We start from the raw sequence: 13185 nt of genomic DNA on the forward strand, positions 1-13185 counted from the left end.
AGCCTAGCAAGGCCCCGGCAGAGGCCCTCCTCCTCCTCTTCCCTCCTCCGGGGAAGGAAAGACCGCTGGCCACCAAGCAGAACCAGGACCTGGACAACGGAAGGGATGCAAAGGGACTGCGGGGTCCCGGAGACCCCGGAGCTCCCAGGGACACCCAGGCCCAGCCTGGGCCTCCCCGTGTCCTTGGTCAGAGGTTTAGCAGGGCCTCGCTGGGCTGCCCTGGCGCTGCCCCCTCACGCTCTCCCCTCGCCCCCCAGCCCTGCCGCCGCCCACTGTGCCCCCGCCCGGCCCCCGCTGCATGTGGGGCCGCAGCCCTGCCTGCCCGAGCCACTGACCGCACGCCGCGCCAGCCAGCACAGCACAGGCCAGCAGACGCCAAACGCCGCCGGCTCCGGGGAGGAGTCCTGCGGGCCGCTGCTGTCTGCAGGCAGGGCACCCCTCTCTTAGCTGCCCGCCGGCCCAGGGCGTCAGCCCCGCCGCTGCTCCTGAGAACAGGAGTCCGTGGCCAGCCAGGCCTGGGTTCAAATCACAGCTGTGCTTCTCAGGACGCAGGCAGGGACACTGCCTCCGCTCTCCTCCTTTGAACGAAGCTGCAGCAGGGGGGCGGGGGGGCATCCGGAACCCAGCTGTCCGGCTGGGGAGGACAGGGAGGGGACGGCACCCCGAGGCCCGGGCTGAGGGGAGACGGGCTGGCTGGGGCCAGCAGCCTGGCAGGTTCCCAGCCCGTGCTGGCGGGTCTGCAGGGCGCCAGGCTGAGCGCTGCAGGCCACCTCCTGGGACAATGCCAGCGCAGGCTGGTGGCTGGCCCTGCAGGGCTCCCGACGAGGACGCTAATCAGCTTATCGGCCTCCCGGAGGAGGGGTCGGGCGAGGGGCCGCTGCCCACGTTGCCCGCCCTGCAGCCTCAGGCCTGAAGGGCACAGGGAAGCATCACCCTGTTCCCCGGGTCCCGAGAACCGGCTTGGGGGGGCAGGCAGCTGGGGCCGCTCTGGCAGGTGCCCGGACCTGCACGGCGGGGGCACATGGCGACCCAAGGGACTGCAGTGCAGGCGCCCTGGGCTACCCCGTCCCTGACTCCTGCTCCCTCGGGCCCAGCAGACCGCCAGGCCTGTGTGGGGGAGCGTGGTCGGGCCTGGCGCGCAGCACGGCCTGCCCCCTCCTTGCTCCTCCCACACCTCAGTCACCGGCTTCCTGTGCCTTTTATCGCTGAAGCTCTGCAACAGCCCCCGCGCCCCCGTAGGTGCAGCCCCCCTAGGTCAGCACACTGCTCAGAGCCGGTGCTCTCGCCCAGGGCCACGCGGCAGGGCCAGGACGACAGGTTTTACCCGTGTGACACCCGCTCCAGGCACCCCTGTGAACCACTGGATTCCGAAGATGGACCTCGAACGACCCTCCCCTCGAGGGACCCTCGACACCCAGAGCAGAGAGGGGCACCTGCCCCAGCCGCCCGCCCCAGGCCCGGAAGAGAGCTCGGCCAAGGCAGGGTGCTCAGGTGGTTAGCCCAGCAAGCCAGGAGGGCGGGCGGTCCCTGACCCCATCTTCGGCACCCGTGACCTGGGAAAGGCCGGGGAATCTCAGTCCTCCTTTCAGCAAAACCTCCAGGACGCATCCCCTGACACCCCGACGCCTGGAAGTCCTTCCCACATCTGACTGAAATCCTTCCTGCTCCGGGGACACCTGCTCCCATCTCCGCAGCACAGGCAGGTCACTCCCTCTCGCACACGGCAACGGCACCGGGAGACCATTCACTGCCTCCTGTCTGAGCTTCAGAAACGTGGAGTATCTGGGTCACGGAGCCAACCCCCCACCTCCCGGAGCCCAGGCCGCGGGAATCTGGGTCAGTGACACCTGCTCCTCCTCCCCTCTAGGTCCAGGGCGAGGGAAGGAGCTGGGCCATGGCAGCTCCCAGGGCCAGGAGGGCAGGGGGACCCAGCGGTCAGAGCGGGAGCCCCTCCCTGCCTGAGCTCCCCCCTACCCAGGCCCTTCAGACCAGGGCTCCCAGGGCAGAGCCATGCCTCCCCCCTCAGGGCACCTGACGTGCTGGAGGCCAGGCTGGTCCTGCCTCCGCGGCCTCCGTGGCCACGGCCAGCTCCCGGGCCCCGCAGAGAGGCCACCCTGACCCACAGCCTCCGTCTCTGGGGTCCCTGCTCACGGCCTCAGGGTCCCCTCCCGCATCGTCCTCTGGGAGGGCAGACCCAGGCCCAGTGTGCTCGCCTTGCTGCTGGCACAGCCCTGGGGGCACCAGCCAGGACCCGGCAGCCAGCCCCTCCGCCCTCCGAACCTCCGCTGCCCCCCGCTCCCCCCCACACCTGCCCGCAGGCCCCACCTGCCTCCTTGCATGAGGCCCTGGGGGTCTGACCGCTGCTCACTGCTCCATGGCACTACCCTGGGGGGACCCCGGGGGCCAGTGGCTGCTGCCCCCCTGGCCTCACCGGTCGTCCCCGCAGCCCAGGGCCACCGCTGCACCGGGCTAGCCATGCTGTCCTCTGCCCAAACCTCCCACGGCCCCCTCCTCGCTGAGGGGCCCGTCCACCCCCTGATCGGACCGCACCGCTCTGCCCCTCGGGGGCTCCCCTGTGGCCGCGTTCAGGCTGCAGACCCGGCTCCCGGCACAAACCCCCGCCTAGTCCCACACTGAGCACGCAGCGTGGGGCCACCGCCTTGCCCCCGCGTCCCCGCGTCCCTGCATCCCCACTCAGGGAGGAGAGGCCGCTGCCATGAGCCTGGTCCCAGCCTGGCTCCTCTCCGGGGTGCATCTGAGACCCTGGGGGGAGGCTCGGCCCGGGGCCCCCCCTGCCTCCTGGCCGGTCCCGGCCCAACAAGGAGGGACGGGGCAGCAAGGCCTGCTCCCCGCTTGGGCAGACCCCATCCCGGTCCCTGGGAGCTGAGCCGCCTCCCCCGTGAAGCGGGCCCCAGTCCTCAGCCAGCACACCGTCAGGGAGACGCAGGGACACGGCGCCCAGGGGCCTGGCACGCTCACGGTACAAGAGGGGAGGGCGACACGGAGGGCGTGCTGAGCGCCGCCCCCCGCGTCCACGTCCACCCACCGAACCAGGGCATTTGCCGCATTCATGCCTCCTGCCGGCCCACGACTCGGGTCTATTACGAGACTATAACCGTCAGGGTCTCCTGGGGTTTGATGGGCTAATTCACACTGGAGTGTGAATGACTCATAGGTAGCCTCCCACACAACAGAAAAAAGCCGGAGTGGGCACAGCACACCCCACAGGGGACGCGGCAGTGGGCAGGAGCTTCCAGAGGCCCCGCGAGGCCTTTCAGCCTGGCCTCCCCTTGTGCTCCCCGCGCCAAGCACCCGAGGCCCGGGCCCTGCTAAGTGGGGCTTCGTCCATCAGGAGGCCCACCCCCCGCCTCTGCCACTGACCTCGGAGCCACAGGTCGGGCCTGTGCTCGGTCTCCTCCCCCAGGGAGCCTGCCTGGATGGCCCGTGAATTCCTGAGCACTGCACCTGACCCCCATCAGGTCCTGGCCTGCTTCCGTGCCGGGACCCCTCCCCGGGGTCCTACCTCACCCGGCAGCCGGAGCGCCTCACGACTCCCACCCCCGGCCCCGCTGGACCTGCCTGCGCACACCAGCCCAGTCGGAACCAGCGGCGACCCAGCACGCAGGCGCCGTCTCCGTCAGGCCTTGATCCTGGCTGGTGCCTCTGACCGCACGCCCTCCCGTCCCCCCGTCCCCCCGTCCCCCGGCTGACTCCGCTGGTCCTTCGGGGTTGCCCAGGGCCCCTGCCATGCTGGGGAGAGCCCACGGGCTCAGGGCCGGGGGCGGGACCTGTGGTCCTGAGGGACCCCGATGTCTGTGCCCCGTGGACCTGGGCGTGGATGCCTGACCTGGGTCTCGCTGAGCGAGCTGCCAGGTGAGCCCTGGGCCCCCGAGGCCTGTGTTCCTGCCCAGGGCCCCCCCTCATTGCCCCCCACTCTTTGCCCACACCTGGGCCCCTCTCCTCACCCCCACCTGGGCCCCCCTCCTGCCCCCACCCGCGCACCAGCCACCTTGCGAGTCACAGCTTCAGCCACAGGCCCGTCCCCACCTGGAAACCTGGCCGGCCCCGTGGTGTGGCTCTGTCCTCTCCCCCTCCACCCGCCCTGGGCAGACAGGGTCGCCTGGACAGGGTGGGACCCCGGGCTCCCCAGCCCTGCGAGGAGGTGACCTGGCCTGAGAGGGCCAGGTCCTGCTGACCCCGCTGCCCCTCCTGACCCTCCCAGCTCAGAGACCTGCATCCCGGGATCCTGCCTGAGCCTGTCACCTCCCATGCCCTCACGCTCCAACCACAGGGGTGCTCCCTTGCCCACCCGGAGGACCCTCCCCTGCCAGCCTCTGCCGGGCCCTGTGCTGAGTGTCCCCAAACCTGCCCGCCATGGCGACCGGCCCAGCCTCGCCAGCTCCCAGATTGCCGCGGCCTCGCCAGCCTCCCTCCCCTCTCCCCTCGCCCTTCCTCTCCTCTGGGTGGCATCTGACCCTGTCTGCCTCGCCGCCTGGGCCACGGGCGTGTCCTGGTTCTCACGGGGAGGGGCCTGCAAGTCCCCTGGGAGCTCAGCCGTCCCCGCACTGCCCTCAGTGCCACCACCGTCTCCACCCACACAGCTACCCCCAAAACCACCAAGGTCAACACAGTCACTACCGTCGACGCCCCCAACACCGCATTCGCTGCCATCACTGCCACCCTCGCCACCGCCACCGCCACCGCCACAATGTGATCGGCAACACCACCGTCATCGCCACGTTGCTGCCACACTACTCCGTCACCATCACCGCCGCTCCCAGCCGCATCCTCAGCCGCACATCCATGCTCGGTCACAGGACTGCCGCCACCGCCGTCACTACTCAGTCACACTGTCACCATCACTGTCCACACGGCTCCTGCCATCGCCACCGTCCACTCCGTCACGGCGCCAACACCACCATCACTACCACCACTGCCCCACGCTCGCTGTGCCGCCACGGTCACCAGCATCACCGCCACATCCGTCACAGCTTGACAGTGGCTGCATCACTGCATGGGAACCAGCACCGTGACCGTCGCCGAGACTCACACTGGCTGCCGACCCCGCTACCAGCTCCCACCAGCGAGGCTTCCTCGGCGCCTGCTGCATCCGGGCCGCTGTGTAGACGGAACCCGTCTCGTCGGAGGCCCCGCCATCCCCGTCTGTGCATGACGGCATGCGGGTGGCCTGCCACACCGTCCCCGCACCTGTCACGCCCCCACCCCCGCCCCCACCGTCCGGGCGTCTCGCAGTTCACCTGGTGATCGGTGACCTCCAGGTCATCCCACCATCCTGCTTCCAGGGGCCTCTGCACCGAACCGAGGGAGGAGGGACAGCCACAGTCCCCGCAGCCTCGCTGACACCCCGGGAGTCCCTCGGTGTCTGGCGTCAGCGCCCTGCAGGTGGGCAGCACTGGCCTCGGGGCCACAGCGGGGGTGCGGGGCCACCTGGGGCGCGGGGTGAAGACCGGGCGGCCTCAGAGCGAGCAGTCGCACAGCCCGGGAGAGCGAGGCCAGTGCCCTTGGGAGGAGGATGCCCACGCGCCTGCAAGTCCAGCCCGGGGACCCCTGCCTCAGCCCCTTTGCCTGCGCCGCTCTTGGACCCACAGGGCCTCCGCTGCCTGCCCCCAGGTGGGCTCTCACTGGGCACCAGGAAGCCCCCTCCCCGGCCCTCCCCACGCGGCCCTCCCCACGCCGGCAGGTGCCTCCCCACTGGGCACAGCGCGGGCCCAGGAGGGGTCTCCCCGCAGGCTTCCTGGAGGGGCGAGGAAGCTGCCTACTGGCCGAGCATTTCCTGCCCCACGACCTGTACTTGACATGCAGCAGCCCCATTTGACACACGTGAAAACTGAGTCCCAAGGAGACGAAGGGTGCGCCCCCAGTGACCCCGCTGGTCAGGAGCAGGGCCGAGACTCGAGGCCAGGCCCGCTGCAGGTGGGACCCCAGCGTCCCCCACCTGCCCAGCTACAGCACAGGGCAGGCCCAGGGCGGCCCCTCCGGACACAGGGGCGTGGCTTTGGAGAGGGCCTGAGCGGTGACACTGCAAGGACAGCGCGGCGCCTGAGGGGTGGGCCTGGGAGGCGGCAGGACTGGCCGGGCCAGTCCTTGAAGAAACAGAGGTGAGCACAGCCCGGGGCAGGGGGCAGCCCCCAGCACTGACCCCTCCTCCTGGGGCCCAGGGCTCCTGGGAGTGCGCTCCGCGTTGCCGGGCGCCAGTATGAGTGCAGACGTGGGGCGCGGTGCCCCCGGGGGGCAGACAACGGGTTAACAGAACCCCTGCGGGGGCACCCTAAAGCAGCTCTGCTGGCCAGGCCCAGGCCCTTCCCAGAGTGCCCTGCTGTGTCCCCCCTGCACTCTGGGGCACCCCCCCCACACTTCCCGGCGCTGCCCAGCTTCCTAGTGCCCAGCACTGGGGTCCCTGTGGGTCTACCTCCTCCTCCCTGAGGGCAGCTCTGGCCTCCCCTCCCCGAGCCAGAGCCCAGCACAGGCTGGCGCTGCAGGGCCTGTGGGGTGGGGGTGCTGCTGGGGGGCCGGGGGTGCTGATGGCAACAGCCCCGCCTGGCCCCTAGCCCCTCGTCCAAGGCCTCTGGCCACTCAGCCACATGACCAGGGACAACAGAGTGGACTCAATTTGTCCCCCCCCCACACTGGCAGGCATGCCCTGATGCCAAGCCCCAGGGCCCACCCCACTCTGGCGGATCTGTGAGCTCAGGGGCCTCCCCTCCCTGACTGGCCACCCGGCCCGTCACCCTCGAGTCTCCGTGGACACTCCACTCACAGGGCCACACCCCCAGCCACAGGACAGACGCAGGGGCAGCCAGTCACGGCTGGACGCAGAGCAGAGGGAGGCTCGTGTGCCCTGACACTCCGCCTAGGAAAGGCCCCCACCCCAGGATGCACCCCCTACAGCAGCATGCCCAGGCCTGGTGCACACCTGACCCCCCCACCGGGGCCAGACTCCACCCCGATCCTCTGCCAAAGCCCCCTCTCCGACAGGCCTCGCCGTGTCCATCACAGGCCAGGAGCAAGTGGCTGCTTTTTCCAGCAGGACAAGAGGAAAGCAGGGGAGAGGGGCAGGGCAGGGTGGGCGGCTGGAGCCAGGGCTGGCTCCGGGCCACCACTGCCAGTCCCACCCTTCACCGGGGCCTGGGGAGCCTGGTGGGGGCCGGGGGCTGGGTGACATCCTCGCAGACTGGGTGGTGGTGGGCCTTCATTTGGTCCATTGTACAGTCAAGGAAACTGAGGCCAGGGCTTGCCTGTCCAGTGTGAGCAGAGCCAGGGATTCCTGAGCTGGAGCAAGGAGCCATCCTGACCAGCCGAGTGTGGCTTGGGGACCCAACAGACCCTGGGACACAGGCCCAAGCAGGCACCCCAGGGGGACAACTCGAAGCCATGTCCAGGGCAGGCTCAGCTTCTTTGGCCCCTGCCCTCCCCGGGGGCCACTGACCTGTATGTGAGGGTGCAGAGGGGGTGGGCTCACCCTGGTGGACATCCTGCTGGGCGGGTGGCATGGGGACACCCTGATGGCAGGACACTGCCACCAAGGACACACCACACTGGGTGCTGGGTTCGGGTGAGATGTGCTCAGGGACTGAGTGGGTAAATCCCCAGCCCCCTGAGGATGGGGACGCGGTCCCAGTGGGGCCCATTCCAGCGGCCTCGTCACCTCCCGCGGGTTCACTGTGTGTCTCCATCAGCGGAAACGCGTGGACAGTGGATGGGACCCAGGCCCTGCCCCGGGAGGGGCACACAGGAGACACATGGACACATGGCCTCCTGGCTAGCTGGTGTCCGAGCTGGGCAGTAGTGGACGGGAGTGTGGGTGTAGGATCGTGGCCGAGAAGGCCTCCGGGCCAGGTGGTGACTGGGGCCACAGCACAACTGGGCGCAGGGGCCACACACAAACAGGCCAAGTGTACCCGCTGCCCTGAGGATGGTGGCAGCCAGGGGGCCACGGGGTGGCGGGCAGTGGCTGGGGGCGCCGGGCTGTCAGCCAGGGGGCGGTGGGGGGTGCCCACGGCCCCACCCCAGGTTCAGAGCTCGGCAGCCGTCGCGGGCCATGACCTCGTGGCCTTGTCTGTGCCCTCCGGCTCCCAGCCCTGCAGGGAGACAGGCGGGTGGGCTCAGCAGCCCCTGCAGGAGAGAGCAGGTCCCCGGGGGGCTCCGGCACCCCCTTGCCCCCAAGGGCAAAGCCTCAGAGCAGGGGAGGGGGCCGCGGAGGGGGTGGTCTCCTGTCCCCTCCCCCTCCCTTCCGCCCTCCTCAGTCCCCAGCAGAAACCAGCCTTCCTGGGAGACTCGGCTGGGAAGCAGCCCACAAGGACCTAGGACCCTGCCAACTCTCCCTTCCGCTCCCCTCCCCTCGGCCTGCCCCTCGCTGCCCTCTCCAAGGAAACCAAGGGTGGGGGTGAGGCTCTTAAAGGGACCGGGCGCAAGGGCAGGGGCCCGGGGAGGGGCCGGCCGGGTCTGAGCAGGGACCCGAGGGCGACCCCACTGGCCGCTCGGCATCCTGGGCCGGTCTCCCTGCACACGGGGTGGGGGGTGGGGGTGAATCTGCAGAGCCCCGCGGGGTCAGGCTGCAAGGAGGGAGCCCCACGGAGCGTGCAGGCCGCCACCCCCTCCACCAGCCCCGCGTCCGCCCGGCAGGGAGTCCGGGGCCCAGAGCCACCAGTAAGGGAAGCCCCCACCCGGCGCCCCGACCCTGCCCCTCCCGGCCCTCACGGGCCTGGCCCCCAGCAGACACCCCCGAGCGCCGGCTCGGCAGGAGGAGCACTGCGGGGAGTGCCTGCCCCCCGCCTGCTCACCACACGGGGCCCCGGCGGCCCCACGTGCCGGCGCAGAGCAGACGTTCCCGGTCCCGGTCCCGGATCCCACCAGCTCCGACTTTCATGCTCTAACTGAGCAGCTGCCTGAGGGGGAGGCCAGGAGCCGGCTTCTCAGGACCACGGGACCGAGGCCCGGGATGTGCTCTGGGCCCTCATCAGCTCTGTCACCCATCCTCCACGGCTGGGAGCTTGGCAGGGACCCCCCACCCGCCGCACTCCCACTCCCCCCTCACTGCCAGGGCCAGGCTGCCGGAGGCTGCGGGGGAGGGGTGCCGAGCCACGCTGTCAGCTGGGGTTCCGGAGCCGAGATCCGGGTCTTTGGCTGGGACGGGGGGCACTGGCCACATAACTTGGGCTTCCGGGGCAGGGGGTTCCAGGGAGCTGTCAGGGCCCAGTGTTTACAGAGATGTCAAGTGTGGGTGTCAAGGCTCTGTGTGGAAATGTGTGTGTATAACTGGGGGCGAGGCAGGTGGAGGGTCTGTGCTGTGGGTGGAAGCCTCTGACTCATTTTTTTCTAAGATGAGCATGTCACATGGTCAACTGTCGCAAGTATCTACAAGAGGAGGTGGCCCTGCAAGCATATGACACACGTATGACATATGTGAACACACACAATGGGTTCCAGATGAGACACACAGTCAGGACCCAGAGTATGACCAGGGTCAAGGTTCAGACTGTGACCAGGGTCAGGGCCCAGATTGTGACCAGGGCCAGGGATCAAAGAGTGACCAGGGTTAGGGCTCAGTGTGTGATCAGGGTCAGGGTCAGTGTGTGACCAGTGCCCAATAGTGACCAGGGTCAGGGATCAGAGAGTGACTGGGATTAGGGCTCAGAGACTAACTGGAACCAGGGCCCAGAGCATGACCAGGGTCAGGGCCCAGAGTGTGACCAGGGTCAGGGCCCAGAGAGTGACCGGGACCAGGGCCCAGAAAGTGACCAGGACCAGGGCCCAAAGTGTGACCGGGGTTAGGGTTCAGGGTGTGACCAGGGTCAGGGCTGAGAGTGTGACTGGGTCAGGGCCCAGTGTGACCAGGATCAGGGCTCAGTGTGTGACCAGGGTCAGGGGTCAGTGTGTGACCAGGGTCTGGGCTCAGGGTGTGACCTGGGTCAGGAGTTAGGGCTGAGAGTGTGACCAGGGTCAGGGGTCAGTGGTGACCAGGGTCAGGGCTGAGAGCATGACCAGGGTCAGGGCCCAGAGTGTGACCAGGTCAGGGGTCAGAGAGTGATCAGGGTTAGGGCTCAGGGTGTGATTAGGGTCAGGGTCAGTGTGTGACCAGGGTCAGGGCTCAGAGAGTGACCAGGACCAGGGCCCTATTGTGACCAGGGTCAGGGATCAGAGAGTGACCAGGGTAGGGCTCAGAATGTGACCAGGATCAGGGCCCAGAGTGTGACCAAGGTCAGGGCTCAGGGAGTGACCAGGGTCAAGGTTATGTGTGATTAGGGTCAGGTTCAGCATGTGACTGGGGCCAAAGAGTGACCAGGGTCAGGGCTCGGTGTTTGATGAAGGTCGGGGCTTGTGTGACCAAGGTTAGGGCTGCAAGGCTCAGAGTGTAACTAGGGGCAGGGTTCAGGGTTCAGTGTGTGACCAGGGTCAAAACTCAGTATTTGATGAAGGTCAGGGGTCAGCATCTGACCTGGGTCAGGGCTCAGAGAGTGACCACGTAAGTGCTCAGAGTATCCAAAGTCAAGGCTCACCAGGGCTCATTATGTGACCAGGGGTCAGGGCTCAAGTGACCAAGGTCAGGCCCAGAGTGACCAAGGTCAGGGCTCAGCAGGTGACTTGCGTGAAGGCTACGTCTGTTATCAGGACAGGGCTCAGTTAGGGATCACGGTCATGGAAGGAAAATCACTATTTCTCATCAGATGGCCCCTGGCTCCCTGTCCCCAAGCCCCCCAATCCTGAACACGTGTGACACTCTTTCTCACGCCGCCCTGCACACACAGGTCCATGCCAGCAGACTCAGTTCCTAGGTCACAGCTGGGAGCCGACTTGGGGCCCTTGCCCTGGACCCTATGTCAGGTCATCTTGGAACCCCTGGGCTCCTCTGAGCCCACGCATGGGGTGAGGAGCACCCCAGCTGGCCATGGAAGGGGAAGGTGCCCAGTGCAGACCAGGGGTGGCGGTGCGGGGGTGGAGCCAGCCCCCTCCAGCACAGCCCCCCACCCCGTGGGACCCAGACTGCCCAGTCCTGGGTCAGATGCTGAGTCACAGGCCCCTCCAGAAGGCTCCGCTTTCTCAGAGGTGACAGACGCAGTGCAGCCGGGCTCCCAGAGCCATGCCCAGGACCAGACGGGGAGCTCGTGTGCCAACGCTGCCTGGGGCACACCTCAAACGTGGCACAGCTACTGGCACCTCCCTTCTGTCCTCAGGGCCTGGGCCCCCAGGCTCAGAAACCTTCACAATGCCAGGCATCCGGGGTGGCCGGGGGCGGGTGGGCCTCGCCGGGACAGTGCGCAGGCTCCCACACCCGAGACAGGAAGGGCAGGTGGAGCTCAAGGCCAGAGGTGGCCCCAGGATGGGAGGCTGATGCCCCCAGAGGGCGCGTCCGTCCCCGGCCACACGGGGCTCCGGGGACGGTGGCCCGGCCACACTCTGGGCTGGCCAGAGCTCCCACAGCCTGCGGCCCGGGGAGGCCAAAGGGGATGGATCCCACGTCTCTGGAAGGCAGTTTGCTTCCAAGAGCCTGGGAGCGTCCTGGGACCGGTCAAGGGGACCACGGCAACGTGGTGCGGCTGTGGGAGCCAGGACGCTGGTGCCGGTCAGGAGAGCGGGAGGCCCGGGGGCTGCAGCAGCCTTTGAACCGCCCCCCGGGGAGGGGGTGGAGGCCGCGGCGAAGGGCTGGACCGATGGACCGGGGGCCGCTGTGCAACCCGCCGCCTGGGCACGCAAAGCTCTGAGGGCCGGCTGGGGCGCTGCGAGCGGGGGCCTGCTCTCTTGCTTTTTCTCATCTTTCTGTTCAGACGCCCCATTTTACACCAAGGGGTTGTGCCGCTCGGAAAACCCAGAGAAAAGCACAGGACGATGACCGTAGCCGCGGGCCCCTTGCCGGGGCTGCAGGCCGCCAGCCCTCCCCCAGGCCCTACCTCACACCCCAGGCCCGGAGCAGGACAGGCCCCGCAGGGCCTCGGCACAGGGCCCTGGTACCGCCCGTCCCTTTCCAGAAAGCTGGTCTCCAGACACTCACATGCACGGTGCGACGTCAGGCCTTTGCTCAAACCTCATCTCCTCAGAGAGGCTCCCATGAACCTGCTTTAAAAGGGACTTCACCCCACCTGCCACCAGACCATCTGGTCCCACTTCTTGGCACGTGGCCTGACCTGACAGTTTCATAGGAGCCTATAGGTTCCTGCTTTACTGCCCCTCCTCACTGGACAGGACAAGGTTGAGGATAAAACCTGATAGACAAGTGCCTTGTCTGTGGTTGGTAATCCCTGGAGGATGGATGGGTGGATGGAGGTGGTGGATGGATAGTTGGGGATGGATGGGGGTGAGGGATGGGTACATGGATGGGGACGGATGGATGGATGGGGCGGATGGATGATGGATGGATGGATGGATGGATGATGGATGGGGTGGATGGGTGGGTGGATGGATGGGTGGATGGATGGATGGGTGGATGGGTGGATGGATGATGGATGGTAGATGGGGCAGATGGATGGATGGATGGGGTGGATAGACAGGTGGATGGATGGATGGATGGGTAGATGATGATCTCATTCCAACAACTTCCAGAGTTCCTATACCGCAGCCCACAACTGGCCCCATCCCGCCTGTTCCCCAGCCACCTGCTCTTCCAGCCACACCTCACATTCCACCTGTCCTGTCCAAGTTCCACATTTTGGCTCAAGGTGTGCTTCCATCTCAATCCCCCCCTCCGCCAGGCACACCAGTCCCCCTGCAAGGTCGGCCGCTGTGGGAGCCCTCCTGACCCCCCAGGACACACACTCAACACTGCACTGCCCAGACCACAAGGGTGCTGCAAGGACCCCCAGGCCGGGGCCAGACTATGCACACACACTTCCAGCCAGCCCGGGGAAGGGGTGCCGGGAGGCCTACGGGATGCTGACGCCTGCACTGAGAGAGGCGGGTTGTGACAGGGATGCCCACCCGCCTGGCCCCCAGCCCCCTGCAGTGGGGAAGGCCTAGCTCCCACCAGGCTCACCTGACCCACCAGGATCCAGCGCCAACCTCTTTCCCGCCCTATGTCCCCCAATTCTGACCCTCCTCTGGAGGCTGCTCCCACTTTGGGGCCTTTACACAACTCTTTCCTGGGAAGGGTGGGAGGTGGGCTGGGTGGGCTTCAAGCGGCCTCAGAGCCGGAGCTGGGCAGGGAGGCAGCATGCGAGACACGGATGGAAGGGA

At 67.8% G+C, this 13185-nt stretch overlaps 1 protein-coding gene across 6 annotated transcripts in view; it reads right to left on the bottom strand.

Moving 5' to 3' along the window:
• The window catches only part of ADGRB1 (adhesion G protein-coupled receptor B1), a 72996-nt gene that overhangs the window by 27265 nt on the left and 32546 nt on the right, over positions 1 to 13185 (bottom strand). The gene's annotated exons all lie outside the window — the stretch shown is intronic.

The sequence above is a fragment of the Vulpes lagopus genome, chromosome 9 (genome assembly GCF_018345385.1).
Source record: "Vulpes lagopus strain Blue_001 chromosome 9, ASM1834538v1, whole genome shotgun sequence".
NCBI classification, from domain to species: Eukaryota; Metazoa; Chordata; class Mammalia; order Carnivora; family Canidae; genus Vulpes; species Vulpes lagopus.